The sequence below is a fragment of the Orcinus orca genome, chromosome 9 (assembly GCF_937001465.1).
Source record: "Orcinus orca chromosome 9, mOrcOrc1.1, whole genome shotgun sequence".
Lineage (NCBI taxonomy): Eukaryota > Metazoa > Chordata > Mammalia > Artiodactyla > Delphinidae > Orcinus > Orcinus orca.
The window spans coordinates 54,476,245-54,501,788 of NC_064567.1; the positions used below are offsets into that span (position 1 = coordinate 54,476,245).

At 39.8% G+C, this 25,544-nt stretch overlaps 1 protein-coding gene across 6 annotated transcripts in view; it reads left to right on the plus strand.

The window, feature by feature from the left end:
- Positions 1 to 25,544, plus strand: part of CDK14 (cyclin dependent kinase 14) — a 711,364-nt gene that overhangs the window by 439,803 nt on the left and 246,017 nt on the right. The window lies entirely within an intron of this gene.

Genomic DNA, 25,544 nt, shown 5'->3' on the forward strand with positions numbered 1-25,544 from the left:
TGGAATAAACCCCACTTGATCATGGTGTATGATCCGTATAATGTGCTGTTGGATTCTGTTTGCTAGTATTTTGTTGAGGATTTTTGCATCTATGTTCATCAGTGATATTGGCCTGTAGTTTTCTTTCTTTGTGACATCTTTGTCTGGTTTTGGTATCAGGGTGATGGTGGCCTCATAGAATGAGTTTGGGAGTGTTCCTCCCTCTGCTATATTTTGGAAGAGTTTGAGAAGGATAGGTGTTAGCTCTTCTTTAAATGTTTGTTAGAATTCGCCTGTGAAGCCATCTGGTCCTGGGCTTTTGTTTGTTTGAAGAATTTTTTTGGGGGTACATGGGCCTCTCACTGTTGTGGCCTCTCCCGTTGCGGAGCACAGGCTTTGGACACGCAGGCTTAGTGGCCATGGCTCACAGGCCTAGCCGCTCCGCGGCATGTGGGATCTTCCCAGATCGGGGCACGAACCGTGTCCCCTGCATTGGCAGGAGGACTCTCAACCACTGTGCCACCAGGGAAGCCCTGTGTGAAAATTTTTAATCACAGTTTCAATTTCAGTGCTTGTGATTGGTCTGTTTATATTTTCTATTTTTTCCTGGTTCAGTGTCAGAAGGTTGTGCTTTTCTAAGAATTTGTGTATTTCTTCCAGGTTGTCCATTTTATTGGCATAGAGTAGCTTGTAGTAATCTCTTATGATCCTTTCCATTTCTGCAGTGTCGGTTGTTACTTCTCCTTTTTCATTTATAATTCTAGTGATTTGAGTCTTCTCCCCTTTTTTCTTGATGAGTCTGGCTAATGGTTTATCAATTTTGTTTATATTCTCAAACAACTAGCTTTTAGTTTTACTGATCATTGCTATTGTTTCCTTCATTTCTTTTTCGTTTATTTCTGATGTGATCTTTATGATTTCTTTCCTTCTGCTAACTTTGGGGTGTTTTTGTTCTTCTTTCTCTAATTGCTTTAGGTGTAAGTTTAGGATGTTTATTTTAGATTTTTCTTGTTTCTTGATGTAGGCTTGTATTGCTATAAACTTCCCTCTTAGAACAGCTTTTGCTGCATCCCATAGGTTTTGGGATGTTTTCATTGTTGTTTGTCTCTAGGAATTTTTTGATTTCCACTTTGATTTTTTTCAGTGATCTCTTGGTTATTTAGTAGTGTATTGTTTAGCCTCCATGTATTTGTATTTTTTACAGATTTTTTTCCTGTAAATGATATGTACTCTCATACCATTGTGGTCGAAAAGACACTTGATACAATTTCAATTTTCTTAAATTTACCGAGGCTTGATTTGTGACTCAAGATATGGTGTATCCTGGTGAAGGTTCCATGAACACTTGAGAAGAAAGTGTATTCTGTTGCTTTTGCATGGAATGTCCTTTCAATATCATTTAAGTCCATATTCTTTAATGTATCATTTAAAGCTTGTGTTTCCTTATTTATTTTCATTTTTGGATGATCTGTCCATTGGTGTAGGTGGGGTGTTAAAGTCCCCTACTATGATTGTGATAGTGTCGATTTCCCCTTTTGTGGCTGTTGGCATCTGCCTTATGTGTTGTGGTGCTCCTATGTTGGGTGCATAAATATTTACAATTGTTATATCTTCTTGGATTGATCCCTTGATCATTATGTAGTGTCCTTCTTTGTCTCTTATAATAGTCTTTGTTTTAAAGTCTGTTTTGTCTGAAATGAGAATTGCTACTACAGCTTTCTTTTGATTTCCATTTGCATGGAACATGTTTTTCATCCTCTCACTTTCAGTCTGTATGTGTCCCTAGGTCTGAAGTCGGTCTCTTGTAGACAGCATATATATGGGTCTTGTTTTTGTATTCATCAGCCAGTCTATATCTTTGGAGCATTTAATCCATTTACATTTAAGGTAATTATCAATATGTATGTTCCTGTTACCATTTTCTTAATTGTTTTGGGCTTGTTATTGGAGGTCTTTTCTTTCTCTTGTGTTTCCTACCTAGAGAAGTTCCTTTAGCATTTGTTGTAAAGCTGGTTTCGTGGTGCTGAATTCTGTTAGCTTTTGCTTGTCTGTAAAGCTTTTAAATTCTCCATCGAATATGAATGAGATCCTTGCTGGGTAGAGTAATGTTGGTTGTAGGTTTTTCGCTTTCATCACTTTAAATATGTCCTGCCACTCCCTTCTGGCTTGCAGAGTTTCTGCTGAAAGATCACCTGTTATGGGGATTCCCTTGTGTGTTATTTGTTGTTTTTCCCTTCCTGCTTTTGATATCTTTTCTTTGTATTTAATTTTTGATAGTTTGATTAACATGTGTCTTGGCATGTTTCTCCTTGGATTTATCCTGTATGGCACTGTCTGTGCTTCATGGACTTGACTGACTGTTTCCTTTCTCATATTAGGGAAGTTTTCAACTATGATCTCTTCAAATATTTTGTCCCTTTCTTTTTCTCTTCTTCTTCTGGGACCCCTATAATTCGAATGTTGGTGAGTTTAATGTTGTCCCAGAGGTCTCTGAGACTGTCCTCAATTCTTTTCATTCTTTTTCCTTTATTCTGCTCTGCAGTAGTTATTTCCACTATTTTATATTCGAGATCACTCATCCTTTCTTCTCCCTCAGTTATTCTGCTATTGATTCCTTCTACAGAATTTTTAATTTAATTTATTGTGTTGTTCATCATTGTTTGCTCATTTGTTCTTCTAGGTCCTTGTTAAACATTTCTTGTATCTTTTCTGTTCTATTTCCATGATTATGGATCATCTTTACTATGATTACTCTGAATTCTTTTTCAGGTAGACTGCCTATTTCCTCTTCATTTGTTTGGTCTGGTTTGTTTTTACCTGCTACTTCATCTCCTCTCTGTTTCTCTGTGTTCTCATTTTGCTTAACTTTACTGGGGTTTCCTTTTCGCAGGCTGTTGGTTCGTAGTTCCCATTGTTTTTGGTGTCTGCCCCCAGTGGCTAAAGTTGGTTCAGTGGGTTGTGTAGGCTTCCTGGTGGAGGGGACTGGTGCCTGTGTTCTGGTGCATGAGGCTGTATCTTTTCTTTCTGGTGGGCAGGACTGCGTCCGGTGGTGTGTTTTCGGGTGTCTGTGACCTTATTATGACTTTAGGAAGCCTCTCTGCTGATGGGTGTTTTTGTGTTCCTGTCTTGCTAGTTGTTTGGCATAGGGTGTCCAGCTCTGTAAATTGCTGGTCGTTGAGTGGATCTGGGTCTTAGCATTGAGATGGAGATCTCTGGGAGAGTTTTTGCCATTTGATATTACATGGAGCCTGGAGGTCTCTGGTGGATCATTGTCCTGAACTCAGATCTCCGACGTCAAAGGCACAGGCCTGACACCTGGCTGGAGTACCAAGACACTGTCAGCTACATGGCTCAGAAGAAAATGGAGAAAAAAAGAAAGAAAGAAAGGAAGGAAGGAAGGAAAGGATGGAGGGAGGGAGGGAAAGGAAAGAAAGAAGGAAAGAAGGAAAGGAAGAAGGAATAAAGAAAATAAAAGTATTTAAATAAAAATAAAAAATTAGTAAAGATAAATGAAAAAGTAATAAAAAAAGAGAATAAAAAGATGGTTGGAAATAACCCTAGGAAAAATGGTAAAAGCAAAGCTATACAGATAGAATCACACAAAGAATCATACACATGCACACTCACAAAAAGAGAAAAGGGAAAAATATATATATATCTATATTAAAAAAGAAGGAAGAGAGTAACTAAATCAATAAAGAAATCTACCAATGATAATAAACTCTAAATACTAAACGAAGATAAACCTAAAACCAGAAACAAATTAGATGCAGAAAGCAAATCCCAAGTCTGCAGTTGCTCCCAAGCTCCACTGCCTCAATTTTGGGATGATTTGTTATCTATTCAGGTATTCCACAGATGCAGGGTACATCAAGTTGATTGTGGAGATTTAATCTGCTGCACCTGAGGCTGCTGGGAGAGATTTCCCTTTCTCTCTTTGCACAGCTCCTGGGGTTCAGCTTTGGATCGGGCCCCGCCTCTGCGTGTAGGTCGCCTGAGGGCATCTGTTCCCTTCCCAGACACGACGGGGTTAAAGTAGCAGCTGATTAGGGGGCTCTGGCTCTGTCACGCCAGAGGGAGGGAGGGGTATGGAATGCAGGGTGATCCTGCAGTGGTAGAGGCCAGCGTGTCGTTGCAGCAGCCTGTAGCGCGTGGTGTGTTCTCCTGGGGAAGTTGTCCCTGGATCATGGGACCCTTGCAATGGTGGGTTGCACAGGCTCCCAGGAGGGAAGGTGTGGATAGTGACCTGTGCTTGCACACAGGCTTCTTGGTGGCTGCAGCAGCAGCCTTAGCATTTCATGACCGTCTCTGGTGTCTGCACTGATAGCCACAGCTTGCGCCCATCTCCGGAGCTCGTTTAGGCGGTACTCTGAATCCCCTCTCTTTGCGCATCCCGAAACAATGGTCTCTTGCCTCTTCGGCAGCTCCAGACTTTTTCCCAGAGTCCCTCCCGGCTAGCTGTGGCGCACTAGCCCCCTTCAGGCAGTGTTCACGCAGCCAACCCCAGTCACCTCCCTAGGATCTGACCTCCAAAGCCCGAGCCTCAGGTCCCAGCCCTACCCACCCCACCTGGTGGGCAGACATGCCTCTCAGGCTGGTGTGCTGATCGGCAGTGATCCTTTGTGCGGGAATCTCTCTGCTTTGCCCTCTGCACCCCTGTTGCTGTGCTCTCCTCCATGGCTCTGAAGCTTCCCCCCTGCCCACCCCCCGTCTCTGCCAATGAGGGGGCTTCCTAGTGTGTGGAAACTTTTCCTCTTTCACAGTTCCCTCCCAGAGGTGCTGGTCCTGTCCCTATTCTTTTGTCTCAGTTCTTTCTTTTTTCTTTTGCCCTACCCAGGTACGTGGGGAGTTTCTTGCCTTTTGGGAAGTCTGAGGTCTTCTGCCAGCGTTTAGTTGGTGTTCTATAGGAGTTGTTCCGCATGTAGATATATTTCTGATGTATTTGTGGGGAGGAGGGTGATCTCCACATGTTGCTCCTCCGCCATCTTGAAGGTCTCCCCTTATCTTTTCCAATTATAGTTTTCTCTGGATATATGCCCAGGTGGGGGATTGCTGGATCTTATGACAACTCTATTTTTAGTTTTTTGAGGAACCTCCATACTGTTTTCCACAGTGGCTGCAGCAACTTACATTCCCACCAACAGCATAGGAGGGCTCCCTTTTCTGCACACCCTCTCCAGCATTTGTTAGTTGTAGAGTTTTTAATGATGGCCATTCTGACTGGTGTGAGGTGGTACCTCATTGTAGTTTTGATTTGCATTTCTCTAATAATTAGCAATGTTGAGCAACTTTTCATGTGCCTGTTGACCATCTGTATGCCTTCTTTGGAGAAATGTCTGTTTAGTTCTTCTGCCCATTTTTCCATTAGGTTGTTTGTTTTTTTGTTGTTGAGTTGTTTGTATATTTTGGAAATTAACCCCTTGTCAGTCACATCATTTACAAATATTTTCTCCCCGTCTGTAGGTTGTCTTTTTGTTTTGTTTATGGTTTCCTTTGCTGTACAAAAGCTTGTAAGTTTGAATAGGTCCCATTTCTTTATTTTTGCTTTCATTTCTATTGCCTTGGGTGACTGACATAAGAAAACATTGGTGGATTTATGTCAGAGAATGTTTTGCCTATGATCTCCTCTAAGAGTTTTATGGTGTCATGTCTTATATTTAAGTCTTTAAGCCTAAATGGACTTTATTTTTCAGAGCAGTTTTAGATTCACAGTAAAATTTAACAGAAAGTACAGAGGATTTCTATACATCCCCTGTACCCACACATGCATAGCCTCCTCCATTATCAACATCCCCCACTAGAGTGGTACATTCATTACAATTGCTGAACCTGAATTAACACATCAGTATCAGCCAAAGTTCATAATTTACATTAGGGTTCACTCTTTTTAAAAATTTTTTATTTTATTTTTTGGCTGCATTGGGTCTTCGTTGCTGCACGCGGGCTTTCTCTAGTTGCAGTGAGTGGGGGCTACTCTTCATTGCGGTGCACGGGCTTCTCATTGCGGTGGCTTCTCTTGTTGCAGAGCATGGGCCCTAGGTGCACAGGCTTCAGTAGTTGTGGCTCACGGGCTCTAGAGCGCAGGCTCAGTAGTTGTGGCGCACGGGCTTACTTGCTCTGCGACATGTATGATCCTTCCCAGACCAGGGCTCGTACCTGTGTCCCCTGCATTGGCAAGCGGATTCTCAACCACTGTACCACCAGAAAAGCTCAGGGTTCACTCTTGATGTTGTACATTCTATGGGTTTTGAAAGATTATAATGCCATTAATATATTTGCTGTTATTGTGTCATACAGAAGAGTTTCACTGCTCTAAAGATCTTCTAAAAAACTTAGCTATATGTTTTTTTCTTTTTTTTTTAACATCTTTGTTGGAGTATAGTTGCTTTACAGTGGTGTGTTAGTTTCTGCTTTATAACAAACTGAATCAGCTATACAAATATCCCCGTTGTTTCTTTTTAAGTTGTAAATGGTGACAAGAAAGAAACATATGAACTGCAATTAATAAGCATATTCTACTCTATGTATGAGAAATCTCTGTTCAGTCACCATAAAGCAGATTGAAGCAATGTGGTTAGGGGTTGATTGCTAAGAATGGCAGCTTCAAACTCCATGTAAATGAGAAAATGCAAAAGCGTTAGTTCATTTTTAGCCAAATCATGCATGTGAGGTAACGAGACATCTTAAAATGCATAACAGACTGCTTCAAATAGGGCTGATCATCTCATTCTCTACTCTTGATGGAAACTTTCTGGGCAAAAAGATTTCAATATGCAAAATATTTTTTGTTCTATACAATATGAGGGCAAACTAGTAGGCAGCAAATCAGATAAGTAATGCAGATATGAGTTGAAATACACTAATATATCCTTTAAAAATCTGCATATGGGATGACTGGAAACCTAAGTGCTGGCAATGATGACCAGAGTGGAAGAATTATAAGTGATGTTGTCAAGAATAGCACTGGAATGAAACTTAGAATTATGTAACACTCACATGCTATTTAAGACAACTATGATTACACTTGAACATGAGTTTTCATAACTTTTAGGTAAGCGTAGAAGTGCTTAGAGTTCAGCAATTCACTAATGTCCCTTATTTATGGATCTTCCTTCATCTTCTGCTCTTTACCTTCCAAGAAGCATTTTATTTTATTTTATTTTATTTTTCTCATTATTTTTAATATTTTTTACATCTTTATTGGAGTATAATTGCTTTACAATGGTGTGTTAGTTTCTGCTTTATAACAAAGTGAATCAGTTATACATATACATATGTTCCCATATGTCTTCCCTCTTGTGTCTCCCTCCCTCCTACCCTCCCTATCCCACACCTCCAGGCAGTCACAAAGCACCGAGCTGATCTCCCTGTGCTATGTGGCTGCTTCCCACTAGCTATCTACCTTATGATTGGTAGTGTATATATGTCCATGCCTCTCTCTCGCTTTGTCACAGCTTACCCTTCCCCCTCCCCATATCCGCAAGTCCATTCTCTAGTAGGTCTGTGTCTTTATTCCTGCTTACCCCTAGATTCTTCATGACATTTTTTTCTTAAATTCCATATATATGTGTTAGCATATGGTATTTGTCTTTCTCTTTCTAACTTACTTCACTCTGTATGACAGACTCTAGGTCTATCCACCTCATTACAAATAGCTCAATTTCGTTTCTTTTTGTGGCTGAGTAATATTCCACTGTATGTATGTGCCACATCTTCTTTATCCATTCATCCGATGATGGACACTTAGGTTGTTTCCATCTCCTGGCTATTGTAAATAGAGCTGCAATGAACATTTTGGTACATGAATCTTTTTGAATTACGGTTTTCTCAGGGTATATGCCCAGTAATGGGATTGCTGGGTCATATGGTAGTTCTATTTGTAGTTTTTTAAGGAACCTCCATACTGTTCTCCACAGTGGTTATATCAATTTACATTCCCACCAGTAGTGCAGGAGGGTTCCCTTTTCTCCACACCCTCTCCAGCATTTATTGTTTCTAGATATTTTGATGATGGCCATTCTAACTGGTGTGAGATGATATCTCATTGCAGTTTTGATTTGCATTTCTCTAATGATTAATGATGTTGAGCATTCTTTCATGTGTTTATTGGCAGTCTGTATATCTTCTTTGGAGAAATGTCTGTTTAGGTCTTCTGCCCATTTTTGGATTGGGTCGTTTCGTTTTTTGTTATTGAGCTGCATGAGCTGCTTATAAACTTTGGAGATTAATCCTTTGTCAGTTTCTTCATTTGCAAATATTTCCTCCCATTCTGAGGGTTGTCTTTTGGTCTTGCTTATGGTTTCCTTTGCTTTGCAAAAGCTTTGAAGTTTCATTAGGTCCCATTTGTTTATTTTTGTTTTTATTTCCATTTCTCTAGGAGGCAGGTCAAAAAGGATCTTGCTGTGATTTATGTCATAGAGTGTTCTGCCTATGTTTTCCTCTAAGAGTTTGATAGTTTCTGGCCTTACATTTAGGTCTTTAATCCATTTTGAGCTTATTTTTGTGTATGGTGTTAGGGAGTGATCTAATCTCATACGTTTACATGTAGCTGTCCAGTTTTCCCAGCACCACTTATTGAAGAGGCTGTCCTTTCTCCACTGTACATTCCTGCCTCCTTTATCAAAGATAAGGTGACCATATGTGTGTGGGTTTACCTCTGGGCTTTCTATTCTGTTCCATTGATCTATCTTTCTGTTTTTATGCCAGTACCATACTGTCTTGATTACTGTAGCTTTGTAGTATAGTCTGAAGTCAGGGAGCCTGATTCCTCCAGCTCCGTTTTCGTTCTCAAGATTGCTTTGGCTATTCGGGGTCTTTCGTGTTTCCATACAAATTGTGAAAATTTTCGTTCTAGTTCTGTGAAAAATGCCAGTGGTAGTTTGATAGGGATTGCATTGAATCTGTAGACTGCTTTAGGTAGTAGAGTCATTTTCACAATGTTGATTCTTCCAATCCAAGAACATGGTATATCTCTCCATCTACTTGTATCATCTTTAATTTCTTTCATCAGTGTCTTATAATTTTCTGCATATAGGTCTTTTGTCTCCTTAGGTAGGTTTATTCCTAGGTATCTTATTCTTTTTGTTGCAATGGTAAATGGGAGTGTTTTCTTGATTTCACTTTCAGATTTTTCATCATTAGTGTATAGGAATGCCAGAGATTTCTGTGCATTAATTTTGTATCCTGAACTTTACCAAATTCATTGATTAGCTCTAGTAGTTTTCTGATAGCATCTTTAGGATTCTCTATGTATAGTATCATGTCATCTGCAAACAGTGACAGCTTCACTTCTTCTTTTCCGATTTGGATTCCTTTTATTTCCTTTTCTTCTCTGATTGCTGTGGCTAAAACTTCCAAAACTATGTTGAATAAGAGTGGTGAGAGTGGGCAACGTTGTCTTGTTCCTGATCTTAGTGGAAATGCTTTCAGTTTTTCATCATTGAGGATGATGTTGGCTGTGGGTTTGTAATATATGGCCTTTATTATGCTGAGGAAAGTTCCCTCTATGCCTACTTTCTGCAGGGTTTTTATCATAAATGGGTGTTGAATTTTGTCGAAAGCTTTCTCTGCATCTATTGAGATGATCATATGGTTTTTCTCCCTCCATTTGTTAATATGGTGTATCACGTTGATTGATTTGCATATATTGAAGAATCCTTGCATTCCTGGAATAAACCCCACTTGATCATGGTGTATGATCCATATAATGTGCTGTTGGATTCTGTTTGCTAGTATTTTTTTGAGGATTTTTGCATCTATATTCATCAGTGATATTGGCCTGTAGTTTTGTTTCTTTGTGACATCCTTGTCTGATTTTGGTATCAGGGTGATGGTGGCCTCGTAGAATGAGTTTGGGAGTTTTCCTCCCTCTGCTATATTTTGGAAGAGTTTGAGAAGGATAGGTGTTAGCTCTTCTGTAAATGTTTGATAGAAATCGCCTGTGAAGCCATCTGGTCCTGGGCTTTTGTTTGTTGGAAGATTTTTAATCACAGTTTCAATTTCAGTGCTTGTGATTGGTCTGTTCATATTTTCTGTTTCTTCCTGATTCAGTCTTGGCAGGTTGTGCATTTCTAAGAATTGTCCATTTCTTCCAGGTTGTCCATCTTATTGGCATAGAGTTGCTTGTAGTAATCTCTCATAATCTTTTGTATTTCTGAAGTGTCAGTTGTTACTCCTTCTTTCTCATTTCTAATTCTATTGATTTGAGTCTTCTCCCTTTTTTTCTTGATGAGTCTGGCTAATGGTTTATGAATTTTGTTTATCTTCTGAAATAACCAGCTTTTAGTTTCATTGATCTTTGCTATTGTTTCCGTAATTTCTTTTTCATTTATTTCTGATCTGATTTCCTTCTGCTCACTTTGGGGTTTTTTTGTTCTTCTTTCTCTAATTGCTTTAGGTGCAAGTTTAGGTTGTTTATTTGAGATGTTTCCTGTTTCTTAAGGTAGGATTGTATTGCTATAAACTTCCATCTTAGAACTGCTTTTGCTGCATCCCATAGATTTTGGGTCGTCGTGTCATCGTCATTTGTTTCTTGGTATTTTTTGATTTCCTCTTTGATTTCTTCAGTGATCACTTCGTTATTAAGTAGTGTATTGTTTAGCCTCCATGTGTTTGTATTTTTTACAGATCTTTTCCTGTAATTGATATCTAGTCTCATAGTGTTGTGGTCAGAAAAAGACACTTGATACAATTTCAATTTTCTTAAATTTACCAAGGCTTGATTTGTGACCCAAGATATGATCTATCGTGGAGAATGTTCCATGAGCACTTGAGAAAAATGTGTATTCTGTTGTTTTTGGATGGAATGTCCTATAAATATCAATTAAGTCTATCTTGTTTAATGTATCATTTAAAGCTTGTGTCACCTTTTTTATTTTCATTTTGGATGATCTGTCCATTGGTGAAAGTGGGGTGTTAAAGTCCCCTACTATGAATATGTTACTGTTGATTTCCCCTTTTATGGCTGTTAGTATTTGCCTTATGTATTGAGGTGCTCCTATGTTGGGTGCATAAATATTTACAATTGTTATATCTTCTTCTTGGATCGATCCCTTGATCATTATGTAGTGTCCTTCTTTGTCTCCTCTAATAGTCTTTATTTTAAAGTCTACTTTGTCTGATATGAGAATCGCTACTCCAGCTTTCTTTTGGTTTCCATTTGCATGAAATATCTTTTTCCATCCCCTCACTTTCGGTCTGTATGTGTCTCTAGGTCTGAAGTGGGTCTCTTGTAGACAGCAAATATATGGGTCTTGTTTTTGTATCCGTTCAGCCAATCTGTGTCTTTTGGTGGGAGCATTTAGTCCATTTACATTTAAGGTAATTATCGATATGTATTTTCCTATTCCCATTTTTTTAATTGTTTTGGGTTCGTTATTGTAGGTCTTTTCCTTCTCGTGTTTCTTGCCTAGAGAAGTTCCTTTAGCAGTTGTTGTAAAGCTGGTTTGGTGGTGCTGAACTCTCTCAGCTTTTGCTTGTCTGTAAAGGTTTTAATTTCTCCATCAAATCTGAATGAGATCCTTGCTGGGTAGAGTAATCTTGGTTGCAGGTTTATCTCCTTCATCACTTTAAATATGTCCAGCCAGTCCCTTCTGGCTTGCAGAGTTTCTGCTGAAAGATCAGCTGTTAACCTTATGGGGATTCCCTTGTGTGTTATTTGTTGTTTTTCCCTTGCTGCTTTTAATATGTTTTCTTTGTATTTAATTTTTGACAGTTTGATTAATACGTGTTTTGGCATATTTCTCCCTGGATTTATCCTGTATGGGACTCTCTGTGTTTCCTGGACTTGATTAACTATTTCCTTTCCCATATTAGGGAAGTTTTCAGCTATAATCTCTTCAAATATCTTCTCAGTCCCTTTCTTTTTCTCTTCTTCTTCTGGAACCCCTATAATTCGAATGTTGGTGCGTTTGATGTTGTCCCAGAGGTGTCTGAGACTGTCTTCAGTTCTTTTCATTCTTTTTTCTTTATTCTGCTCTGCAGTAGTTATTTCCACTATTTTATCTTCCAGGGCACTTATCTGTTCTTCTGCCTCAGTTATTCTGCTATTGATCCCATCTAGAGTATTTTTCATTTCATTTATTGTGGTGTTCATCGTTGTTTCTTTCATCTTTAGTTCTTCTAGGTCCTTGTTAAATGTTTCTTGCATTTTGTCTATTCTATTTCCAAGATTTTGGATCATCTTTACTATCATTATTCTGAATTATTTTTCAGGTAGACTGCCTATTTCCTCTTCATTTGTTAGGTCTGGTGGGTTTTTATCTTGCTCCTTCATCTGTGTTGTGTTTTTCTGTCTTCCCATTTTGCTTATCTTACTGTGTTTGGGGTCTCCTTTTTGTCGGCTGCAGGTTCGTAGTTCCCGTTGTTTTTGGTATCTGTCCCCAATGGCTAAGGTTGGTTCAGTGGGTTGTGTAGGTTTCCTGGTGGAGGGGACTAGTGCCTGTGTTCTGGTGGATGAGGCTGGATCTTGTCTCTCTGGTGGGCAGGTCCACGTCTGGTGGTGTGTTTTGGGGTGTCTGTGGACTTATTATGATTTTAGGCAGCCTCTCTGCTAATGGGTGGGATTGTGTTCCTGTCTTGCTAGTTGTTTGGCATAGGATGTCCAGCACTGTAGCTTGCTGGTCGTTGAGTGAAGCTGGGTGCTGGTGTTGAGATGGAGATCTCTGGGAGATTTTTGCCGTTTGATATTATGTGGAGCTGGGAGGTCTCTTGTGGACCAGTGTCCTGAAGTTGGCCTTCCCTCCTCAGAGGCACAGCACTGACACCTGGCTGCTGCACCAAGAGCCTTTCATCCACAGGGCTCCTTAATTTGGGATGACTGGTTGTCTATTCTTGTATTCCACAGATGCAGGGTATATCCAGTTGATTGTGGAGCTGTAATCCGCTGCTTCTGAGGCTGCTGGGAGAGATTTCCCTTTCTCTCCTTTGTTCTCACAGCGCCCAGGGGCGCAGCTTTGGATTTGGCCCTGCCTCTGGGTGTAGGTTGCCGGGGGGCGTGTGTTCTTTGCTCAGAGACGACGGGGTTAAAGGAGCCGCTGACTCGGGGACTCTGTCTCACTCAGCCCGGGGAGGAGGGAGGGGCACGGCGTGCGGGGCGGGCCTGCGCGTCAGATGCCGGCGTGACGTCGCACCAGCCTGAGGCGCGCCGTTCGTTCTTCTGGAGGAGTTGACCCAGGATCCCGGTACCCTGGCAGTGGCGGGCTGCACAGGCTCTACGGAAGCGGGGTGTGGATAGTGACCTGTGCTCGCACACAGGCTTCTTTGTGGTGGCGGCAGCAGCCTTAGCGTCTCATGTCCGTCTCTGGGGTCCGCGCTTTTAGCCGCCGCTCGCGCCCGTCTCTGGATCTCCTTTAAGCAGCGCTCTTAATCCCCTCTCCTCGTGCACCAGGAAATAAAGAGGTAAGAAAAAGTCTCCTGCCTCTTCGGTAGGTCCAGAGTTTTCCCCGGACTCCCTCCCGTCTAGCCGTGGCGCACTAACCACCTGCAGGCTGTGTTCACGCCACCAACCCCAGTCCTCTCCCTGCGCTCCGACCGAAGCCCGTGCCTCAGCTCGCAGCCCTGCCCGCCCCGGCGGGTGAGCAGACAAGCCTCTCGGGGTGGTGAGTGCCGGTCGGCCCTGAACCTCTGTGCGGGAATGCCTCCGCTTTGCCCTCCGCACGCCTGTGGCTGCGCTCTCTACCGTGGCACCGAAGCCTTCCCCCTCCGCCACCCGCAGTCTCTGCCCGCGAAGTGGCTTCCTAGTGTATGGAAACCTTTTCTCCTTCATAGCTCCCTCCCACTGGTGCAGGTCCCCTCCTTATTCTTTTGTCTCTATTCTTTTTTCTTTTGCCCTACCCAGGTACGTGGGGGGTTTCTTGCCTTTTTGGGAGGTCTGAGGTCTTCTGCCAGCGTTCAGTAGGTGTTCTGTAGGAGTTGTTCCGCGTGTAGATGTATTTCTGGTGTATATGTGGGGAGGAAGGTGATCTCCGCATCTTACTTTTCCGCCATCTTCCCAGAAGCCCTCCAAGAAGCATTTTAAAATGCAGCTAAAACCAGACTTGACTGATACATACATCAATACTGCTGATTTACTCTAATGTCATGGATGACAGTGAGTCATTGTAGTCTAAAGCACATGTTTTCTAAAAATTTTACTGAAAGCAAGAAAAACTTACTGTCTACTGTGGAAAATCCAAGATATACTGTAAATTCTGAAGGTTAGACATACTTGAAAGATTTGTGATTTTGATTTTTTTTCTTACTTTAATACTGTCCGTTCAATATTAGTTTGCTTTCCTCTTTTGTTCTCTAAGGTTTTTTTTTTTTTTAATGCCTTATGTGCTGGCTTACTACTTTTGAAATAGTGCATATTCATAGTAATATTTTAAAATTTCAATATACAGTTTACAACTACGCACAGTGATACAAAGGAAAGAAGCCAGATATAAAAGAGTGTATGTTGTATGATTCTACTTAAGTTTTGTCTCTTTTTGTTCTTTATTTATCAATACTGTTTGATATCAAGACAGGGATTCCCCTTGGGGTGAGTAGTGACTGGAAGTCGGGGAGGGCTGGACAAAAGTTTCCTGGGGTGGTCACAAATATGTTCTTTAATAATAATTTTTAAAAGAACATTCAGTAAAAGGCATATATATTTGGAAAAAACATTTCCTTTTCACCTAGAATGGTTTCTTCCTTGACAGTAGATAAACATAGGAAGCTAAGACTTTTTTCATTTTAATGAAAAAATAAAGTACTAGAAAATTTAAAAATAAGATATAATTGAGAACTAATGATCTGTACTGCTTAGGAAATTTAGTTACATGTCTAAAAAAAATCTGTTTATTTTATCACATACTATAAAATAACCTTGATGTGCGTAATCAAGCTTACAGATCTAAAATATAACTTTTTGCAGAAATTCAAACTTTAAAAATGGAGCATCGCTCTATTAAATATCTGTCAAGTTATTTGACATTCTTATTTTTAATCTGGAAAGATACTGATATCAAAGGCAGATTGAAGTGTTTATTCCAGTTTTGGAGTAGAGTTGTCAGCTAAAGAAATCTATTGTGTGAAACAACGACCAGCCCATCCTATATGTGGAAAGTGTGCTTAGAACCAGCCTGGAAGTCACAGATTGGAGAGCAGAGGGTGAAAGGGGTCAATGAGTTGGCTCAATTAAGTGCCCCCATCAATAGAATGGGACCACAGAGGTGTAAAGAGAGGCACATGAAAAGTTGGAAGATTTCAGGATAATATATTTATGGTGGTTTCTGAAAAGTTACCAGTAAGCTCTCAACCTACTTAAAATAAGTTGGGAGCATCTAATGAGAATCACTAATATTAAGATTACAAGAACAACACAAAATAAATATGATATGCAAGGATTTTGCTCAAGGAATTGGAAGCAGAGTATGATATTGTTGAAGTCATCATCTAGCTGTTCATAGAGTCATATCATTGGGAGAATTTTGTTCTTATTGTTTTTCAGAATAAAGGTAACAACTCTGAGGGGAAAGTTGAAATCTGTTATAGTTGTATAAAAGAAAAGGAAAACCTGTCATTCACATTTTCAGAATGTTTTATTTTAGATTTTCTCTGGATTTTGAAGGAACCTCACATTATCTAGTCCAAACCTCTCATTTAAAAAATGTATATACTTTGGCCCAGAGATGGAAAATTAAGTGAACATTGTGCCTGTTACTTAGTGTTGTGTTTAATTATTATTATCACTGGTGTCTCTACAGCTCTAGTATAGTTCCAACAGACTATTGATAACTTAACACATGCATGGGTGGTCTTAGTTGCCCAAACATGTGAGAAGGTAGAAGTGCTAAACAAATGTCCAGGTCAAAATAGCCTCTGCTGGCCTGGTGACCTGTGTCAGCTGAACAGTGAGATCACCCAGTCCTAAACACTGGAACTAGAACACGAGTCTTGAGGAAACTGCAAGAAACAACATAAAGAATGTTTCTCACAGTAGACCTGTAGGAAGCCTTGTTGGAAACACAAATTGGAATAAAGCCTTGGTAATTTATGAATTAGAAGGAACCACCCTCTTTCATTACATTCCTGGGATAAATTAAAGCATTGAGAAGCCCTGTGGGCAAATGAAGGCTGAATTGGTTTTAAGAATGTTCCCCTTAACAACGCAGCAGTGCTGGGTAGTGGCTGAAAAATACACTTGATGCCTCCCAGTGGGGGGAGTCTTCTGTTCAAATCTTACCTTTTCCAAAGGTTGGAAAGAAACAGTACACAACTGCAGGGCAGGTGGGGCTGTAACAGAAGTAGTAAGTAAAACACTAAGTCTGATAGAGAAAACTTTTTATATGGAAGCAAATACAACCACACGAAAAAACAAAATAAAGTAAAATATCCCAGAATGGTTAGAGTGCAGATTCTGGAGTCAGGTGCCTGAGTTTGAATCCCGTCTCTGCTGTTTACAAATTGTGAGTTACTGAAATTCTCTGTCTTAATTTATCTGTTTGAAAATGAGGATGATGATGGTAATACTGGGCACCTCACACAATTATAAGAAGAATTAATTAAATAAGTTAATACTTACAAATTATTAAAGGACAGTATCTGGCTTATAGACAGTCCATATAAATGTCATGTTTATTTTTAACCTTTAGAGTTTAGGGGGTTTTTTTAATTTAAAAATTTTTTTAAGCTTTTAATTTTTTTTCTCTGTATATATTTTTTAAAATACAATTTTTAAAGGTTACATTCCATGTACAGTTATTACAAAATATTTGCTATATTCCCCATGTGATACAATACGTCTTTGTAGCCTATCTTACATCCAATAGTTTGTATCTCCCACTCTCCTTCCCGCCACCCACTGGTAACCACTAGTTGGTTCTCTATACCTATGAGTCTGTTTTTTTGTTTTATTCACTAGTTTGCTGTATTTTTTAGATTTCACATATCACACATAAGTGATATCATATAGTATTTGTCTTTCTCTGTCTGACTTAATTCATTTAGCATAATACCCTCCGAGTCCATACATGTTGCTGCACATGGAAAAATTTCGTTCTTTTTTATGGCTGAGTAATGTTCCATTGTATACATATACCACAGCTTCTTTATCCATTCATCTGCTGATGGACACTTAGGTTGGGTTTAGGGTTTAAGTGTTCAAAATGTTATTTATTTTTAATGTGATTTATTTCCCTAAAATGTATAAGATGCTTTCTTGAACAAGGTTATAATATGGGCTGTTATTCAATAGTTCATTCAACAAGTTTTTACTGAGTGCCTACTATATACCCACAGCTGTGCTCATGGCTCAGTATACAGTGGTAAATCAAGGCAACATGGTTCTTACAATCCCACTCTAAGCTTTCCTTACCGTTTTGCAGTCAGCATTTTGAATGTTAATTATTGCATTGTACAGAGATGCCCTGGGGGCTAGTAATCTTTTTTAAAGGATCTGATTTTTAAATCAGTCTCATATATTTTATGGATATTATCATTTGTGTATTTTATTTATTTATTTATTTATTTATTTCAAGGTTTTTTTTTTTTGGCCGCATTGTGTCCTTGTTGCTATACACGGGCTTTCTCTAGTTGTGGCGAGCGGGAGCTACTCTTCGTTGCAGTGTGCGGGCTTCTCATTGCAGTGGCTTCTCTTGTTGTGGAGCACAGGCTCTAGGCACGCGGGCTTCAGTAATTGTGGCACACAGGCTCAGTAGTTGTGACACACGGGCTTAGTTGCTCCAAGGCATATGGAATCTTCCCAGACAAGGGCTCTAATCCGTGTCCCTTGCATTGGCAGGCGGATTCTTAACCACTGTGCCACTAGGGAAGTCCCTCATTTGTCTATTTTAAAGTGTAATTACTGGGCAAGGTAAGTTTCTTTTTTTTTTTTAACATCTTTATTGGAGTATAATTGCTTTACAATGGTATGTTAGTTTCTGCTGTATAATAAAGTGAATCAGCTATATGCATCCATATATTCCCATATCTCCTCCCTCTTGCGTCTCCCTCCCACCCTTCCTATCCCACCCCTCTAGGTGGTCACAAAGCACTGAGGTGATCTCCCTGTGCTATGTGGCTGCTTCCCACTAGCTATCTATTTTACACTAGGTAGTGTATATATGTCCATGCCACTCTCTCACTTCATCCCAGCTTACCCTTCTCCCTCCCTGTGTCCTCAAGTCCATTCTCTACGTCTTTGTCTTTATTCCTGTCCTCCAGCTAGGTTCTTCAGAACCAATTTTTTTTTTTTAGATTCCATATATATGTGTTAGCATATGGTATCTATTTTTCTCTTTCTGACTTACATCACTCTGTATGACAATCTCTAGGTGCATCCACCTCACTACAAATAACTCAATTTCGTTTCTTCTTATGGCTGAGGAGTATTCCATTGTATATATGTGCTACATCTTCTTTTTTTTTTTTTTTGGTGGTACGCAGGCCTCTCACTGCTGCGGCCTCTCCCGTCGCGGAGCACAGGCTCTGGACGCGCAGGCTCAGCGGCCATGACTCACGGGCCCAGTCGCTCTGCGGCATGTGGGATCTTCCCAGACCGGGGCATGAACCCATGTCCCCTGCATCGTCAGGTGGACACTCAACCCCTGCGCCACCAGGGAAGCCTGCTACATCTTCTTTATCCATTCATCTGTCGATGGACACTAGGTTGCTTCCAAGTCCTGGCTATTGTAAATAGTGCTGCAGTGAACATGACTCTTTTTGAATTATGGTTTTCTCAGGGTATATGCCCAGTAGTGGGATTGCTGGATGATATGGTAGTTCTATTTTTAGTTTTTTAAGGAACCTCCATACTGTTCTCCATAGTGGCTGTATCAATTTACATTCCCACCAACAGTGCAAGAGGGTTCCCTTTTTTCCACACCCTCTCCAGCATTTATTGTTTGTAGATTTTTTCATGATGGCCATTCTGACTGGTGTGAGGTGATACCTCACTGTAGTTTTGATTTGCATTTTTCTAATGCTTAGCGATGTTGAGCATCCTTTCATGTGTTTGTTGGCAATCTGTATATCTGCTTTGGAGAAATGTCTATTTAGGTCTTCTGCCCATTTTTGGATTGGGTTGTTTGTTTTTTTTGATATTGAGCTGCATGAGCGGCTAAGGTAAGATTTTAAAAATAATTATTTACAAACTAAAGTTAAAAACTTCCTGTGGTTTGTAGTTCAGATTTTAAAATATCTCTATCACAGTGCCATTATGTTTAGCTTCCATGGTAGAAGGACTAAGGATAATTTAATAAAAGGGAATCATTCTTATGATAAAAAATTTTATGATAAATTTGTAGCACTAGTGTCATTCTTTGAGAATAAAATTATACTTCATGTTAATTCCTTTAAGAGGTAGAACACTTGGTTAACCAACCAAAAATTCACTGGTTTTATACATTTTCTCTTCATAAACAACATCTTAATGCTTCTGTCAAATATATCATTAGGAGAGACCTGTGAGATGAGAAAATTTTATGAACCACAAGAAAAATCAGTCCTGATGAAAAATACAATTACACCTTAGCATACAGTTTAGTAAAGGAATGAGTGAACCCTTGAAATTGCTAGAATGAAGACTACTTTGGTCCAGTGTCAATGTTGGTAGTCTCTTAGGAGATGATCTTACTGCAGGAATTACTTTTACATTGTTAGGTAATGCAGAAATCTAAAAGAAAAATGGCATTTTGATCTATTAAGCATCTTCAGAGGTTTTCTGCTCTGTAAAACAGTGAAATTAGTTGAGAAGAAAACTGTGTGGGACCATTATAACTTGTCTTCTAAGACTTTTGTGGCAGCTTTTTTGAAAATTAGCCTTGATGTCAAAGTTCATTTGATCAGTCTTTTAAAAATCTCAAGAGGAAATATAGACAACTAGAAATATGCATAAATTAAGGAATATACTTGTAATTGTCAAAAAGGAGTATGTGTAGGTTGTCAAAATGAATGATTTATGATAATGGTAGATTGCAGATTCCTTAGCAAATTCATAGATCAATTGCATTGTAGCATGTATCCTTCATTCCAATAAAAATGTCAATACCTTACATTTTGTCAGCCTTGGCCATGACAACAAACTCAGTCACTTCTTAAATTTTAAGAATTGCTTGTTGTAACTTCTTTGTGAGTGACATGTCTATGCTTTGGGTATGGGCACTTGTGCTGTGCAGTGTTGAAGCAGAGGATGATTATTTTGTCTATTATAAGATGTAGAAGTCATTGCAGACTCCAGTATCTGAAAGCATTCTTATTTTTTTATAGTAAATTCAACAATTTGAAGCATTCTAGTGGTTGAATCATTGAAACATTTTATCTGATGCACTTGACATTAGAATGCTCTTAGGAAATGAAATTGATTCAAACCTCTGTTATTTCTAATAATAATAATAGCAGTGCTTTATAGTTCATGAAGTGATTTCATAACTCTTATTTCATTCTTATAACCCTGTGAAGTAGACGGTACAAGTCTCTTTACCCTCTTTTTAATATGGGAATATTGATTTGTGCTTGTAATATTAACTCAACTTGGGTATCAGAATGACTGACATTGTAACAGTGGCATTTCTGTTGAGTCTGTAGGCTTGAAAATAATTTGTCTTGAAATCATCTTGTAAGATCATATGACTTTTTATATCTTTTAAATAACAAAGTAAAGAGTGTTCAAGTTGTTCTGACTTATTATGATCAGTAACCTTCTAAATTTGAAAATTATAGATAAATACATTTTGCTGTCCAGCACTTGTCAAGGGGAATAGGTATAAATAAACTCTTTGGTATCCCTCCGAGAAGTAGAGAAATTTTAATGAAAATTTGAAATTGTCTTTGAATCACTAAGTGAATGCCAAAATAATTGTAGCACTTTTGCCCACTGGCTCTAAAGGGTCATCTATAAATTGAAAACACAAACATTAAAGGCAGTAAAACATTCTATTATCTGCCTACTTGCCCTTTCATTGCCAAAGATAAAATTTCTGGAAATCAGAAGGGCATTCAAAAACAAAACTCAAAACCTTTTTTTTTTTAACATATGCGACACCAAGCAAGGTGCTCATTAGACTTTCATCTACCACCTCCCTTCCTCTTTCCAAGCTGCCCTATCCCATTCAATCTGTCAGTTCACTGACAGACACCGTGGATGCTGGTAACAGGTGATGTACGTCACTGATGTGATGGGGAAACATGAGGAAAGAAAGAATGAGAACTACTGTTTGGTCTTCTTTATAGCTGTGAATTGTTTTATTGAGAAACACAGGTGTATAATTTGTTTTGCTCATAAAAATATCATGCTTGGTATACTTAGAGTGATAAAAGACCAGAAAAGACTATAGAAATATTGGAAGTGAAACTTTTTCATCCTTGTATTATTTCTTGAAGGAGCCAGACAATTATTTCCTCAATTAGTTGATGGCTCTTGTCCCCTTTGTACACTTGCCTTCTTTTTACTGAGGCAGTAAAGAGGCAGAGAGAGCTTTTGATTGCTATTTCTTTAACTGCCTTTGTAAACCTGAAAAGACATTTTAAAAAATTGTGGTCCATTGAACATTCATTAATGAAAAATAATTTTTTAAGTTACAAAAATTTTTCTTGGTCAGATCAGTTTCAGGTGAGCTGCATGTGTGTGTTTTCCCCACTTCCCCCTACCCAGTGGAATCACAGCATATATTAACTAGTGATTAAAGATCCTTGACCTTGCTGCAGTTAAACTAAAGTGTGACATTATATCTCCAAGATTTATTTCATTAAGGACAGTTTTTTGACTTATGGAACGTACGTTGGGGAAATGTTGGTGTCCTAGTTAACTTATTGCCGTGTAACAAGTTATCACAAACTAAGCTTTTTAACGCTGCACAAGTTTATTATCTCACTGTTTCTGTGGATTCAGAATCTGGGCATGGCTTAGCTGGGTGCCTCTGCTCCAAGGCCTCTCACGAGGCTGCAGTCATAGTGTCTTCTGAAGGTTCTACTGGAAAAGGATCTACCCAATTCACATAGTTGTTGGCAGAATTCAGTTGCTAGCCACCTATAGGACTGAGAGCCTTAGTTCCAAGCTAGCTGTAGGCCAGAGGCCACCCTCAGTTTCTTGCTGTGTGGACCTCTCCAATGTGGCTACTTGCTTCACCAAAGCATGCAAACCAAGAAGGCAGTGAAGAGAGACTACAGCAAGACAGAAGTTATAGTCTTATGTAAACCTAATATTAGAAATGATATGCCATTATCTATGCCATGTTCCATTTTTGTTTTTTGGAACAAGTAACAGGTTTCACCAATGCTCAAGGGGAGGAGATTCCACAAGTGCATAAAACCAGGAGTTAGGGGGTCAGGGGAACTACCTTAGAGCCTGCCAACCACTGCTGATGTAAAAAGTACTATCCAGTTATTTCATGGTGGCTATACTGTTTGATATGATTTTCCATAAAGAGTAATGAACTGAGCATGTAAAGCCTTATGCTAGGGTGTAAAGATGTTTAAAGGATATTGGTGATGGTGATGGTGATGGTGATGGTGATGATGATGATGATAAAGATAAATGGTGTTGATAAGTAAGCCTTATTGATTGGTGCTTGTGTCAGACACTGGGTGAGCCCTCTGCTTGTAGTATCTTACTTGATCCTCACATAAGCCTCCTTTTTCCAGAAACCAAAATAGAAGATTAGGAAGTTAAGTAAACAATAGGTCTGTAGGTTGTTCTCAAGCAGCTCACTGAGAAAATAGACAATTTATGCCACTAATTATAATATTTTCCAATAGGTGACTTCTCTATACAGAATGGGAGGCCAGAAAAGGGTGCCACACTTTTTGCTTGGGAGACTTAGAGGGGACAACGTAAAGAAGTTTTTTCAAAGGATGAGTAGGATTTTATGAGGTTTCTGAGACAAGGACAGGGACAGGGTTCAATATAAGTAAAGGTAAGTAGGTTTATATAATGGTAATATTTACAGTCCCTCTACAAGTACCATGACAAAGGACAGAGCTTTGACTGTTTAGCCACGGGCAGAGATGATGGTGGACATATGGGCAACAAAGTCAGAGAGTGGATTAAATGTCAATTAAGTGGTGGCAACAGCAGCAGATGGCAACTCTTTGGTTATATTTTTTATTATTTATTTATCCCAGGCTGCTTTCCAAAATGGTGCTGAAACAGCTGCTGATCTGATGGTCCACTTGGTTTATTCTTCTTTAGCCTGCAGGCTGTTCTAGGCAGACTTGTTTCCATCCACTTCCCCCTCTCCAGTTTTGGTCTCCAAGTTTTACCTTCAGTCACATGTATCTGGAAAGGCACTTGGTGCCAGGGCCCGGAGGCCTCCCGGGCTGCAGCACACTCGTTTCTCTGGCTCCTGTCAGCTAGAAGCTGCTGCCAGTCAGCCAGGACCTGAGCCAGGCCCCATCCCTGCACAGATAGGCCCCTGGGAGTGTGGCAGGGCAATGAGCCAGTTGCCTGCAACCTTCAGTTTACCACGCAGAGCCACCTGACAGATCTGGGGAGGTCCAAGCTGCGAGAGTAAGTCCTGGTCTGGTTTCCCAGTCCTCTGGGCTAGAAGAGTAGCAGCCAAGCCCACAGCAAAGGCTGAGGGTGAAAAACTACGACACCTGTGTCTTCTCTGGAAGCTCTCCCTTGGGCAGAGATGGCAGCTCTGCTCATTTAGCAGTGAAATTTAATAAAAAGAGCATGGGGGGCTTCCCTGGTGGCGCAGTGGTTGAGAGTCCGCCTGCTGATGCAGGGGACATGGGTTCGTGCCCCGGTCCGGGAAGATCCCACATGCTGCGGAGCGGCTGGGCCCGTGAGCCATGGCCGCTGAGCCTGCACGTCCAGAGCCTGTGCTCCACAGCTGGAGAGGCCACAACAGTGAGAGGCCCGCGTACCGCAAAAAAAAAAAAAAAAAGAGCATGGTAGCAGGAGTGAGAAGTCCAAGCACTTGTTCCAACATTTTTACTAACTAGACGTTTGACCTTGGACTAGTCATTTAAACAGGCAGTTTTGTTTTCTGAAAATTAAAAAAGAAAAAAGTAAGACTGGATTTAATGATCTTTAAGCTTTAAATTCCCGGTTTTAATATTTTTAATGTCCCTTAAAAACTATTCTTCTAAGTAGGTTTACTCTATTCTCTATCATCTATGTACAGTTTGTGGTCATTATCTTATAAATACCTTTGTCAACTTCAAAGTAAACTGCTTTGCCCATGAAAATGTAAACCCAACATATATAGAATTGACTACCAGCCTTATCTAGAGTGGAGATTTTATTGCTTTTCTTAGTGTAATCATTCTAATGACTGTAACTAGGAAATAAGGAAAAAGAACAAAGAACTTCTAATGCTTGTAGAAAGTCTCATTTTTAAAAGTAAATTCAAGGCAAATCTTTACACTGCACCAAAAGAGAATGCGCAATCCTTTCCCTCTTTCCCTCTCTATATTTGTTGTTCTGAACATTGAGAATAAGGTAACAATGCCAAAGGAAACAAATCTAAAATCATAAACTTGTAAACCTAGTCACAGTAGCTATTTTAAAATTTTCTAAATACCTTCAATTCTTTGATGACATGCATGCATATCTTCACATAGTAGCAATTATATCACTGATAACATGGATTCTGTTTTTAATCACTAACATAGCAAGATTTTTTTATATTTTTATTTTTTTAAATTTATTTATTTATTTATTATATTTACTTTTGGCTGTGTTGGGTCTTCGTTGCTGCGTGCGGGTTTTCTGTAGTTGCAGTGAGTGGGGGCTGCTCTTCTTTGCAGTGCGCGGGCTTCTCATTGCAGTGGCTTCTTTGTTGTGGAGCGCGGGCTCTAGGTGCACGGGCACAGTAGGTGTGGGTTGCGGGCTCTAGAGCGCAGGCCCAGTAGTTGTGGTGCACGCACTTAGTTGCTCCACAGCATGTGGGATCTTCCTGGACCAGGGCTCGAACCCATGTCCCCTGCATTGGCAGGCAGATGCTTAACCACTGTGCTACCAGGGAAGCCCATGTATTTTGATTTTGTGTATTAACTTTTTTTTTTAATAAATTTATTTATTTTTGGCTGCATTGGGTCTTCGTTGCTGCGTGCAGGCTTTCTCTAGTTGGGGAGAGCGGGGCTACTCTTCGTTGCAGTGAGCGGGCTTCTCATTGCGGTGGCCTCTCTCATTGTGGAGCATGGGCTCTGGGCGTGCGGGCTTCAGTAGTTGTGGCTTGCGGGCTCTAGAGCACAGGCTCAGTAGTTGTGGCGCACGGGCTTAGCTGCTCCGCGGCATGTGGGATCTTCCCGGACCAGGGATCAAACCCGTGTCCCCTGCACTGGCAGGTGGATTCTCAACCACTGCGCCACCAGGGAAGCCCCTGTGTATTAACTTTTATAGCTATAAGTCATATATGTTCTTTGTTTTAAAATAGACATTATGGACTGCTTTAAAGAAGAAGAGAAACATTAGCTAACATCCTTTTTCGATAATATAGCCCCTATTAACATAACTCAATGCTTTTCTTGTACACTTACATAATGACATATTTTTCTTAAAAAAGGTAAATTGCTTTAATTTTTAATGGCACATACATTGCTTTTTAAGGGCATATGATTTTATTAATTTGTTGAATTTTCTCAACAATCACCAGTTT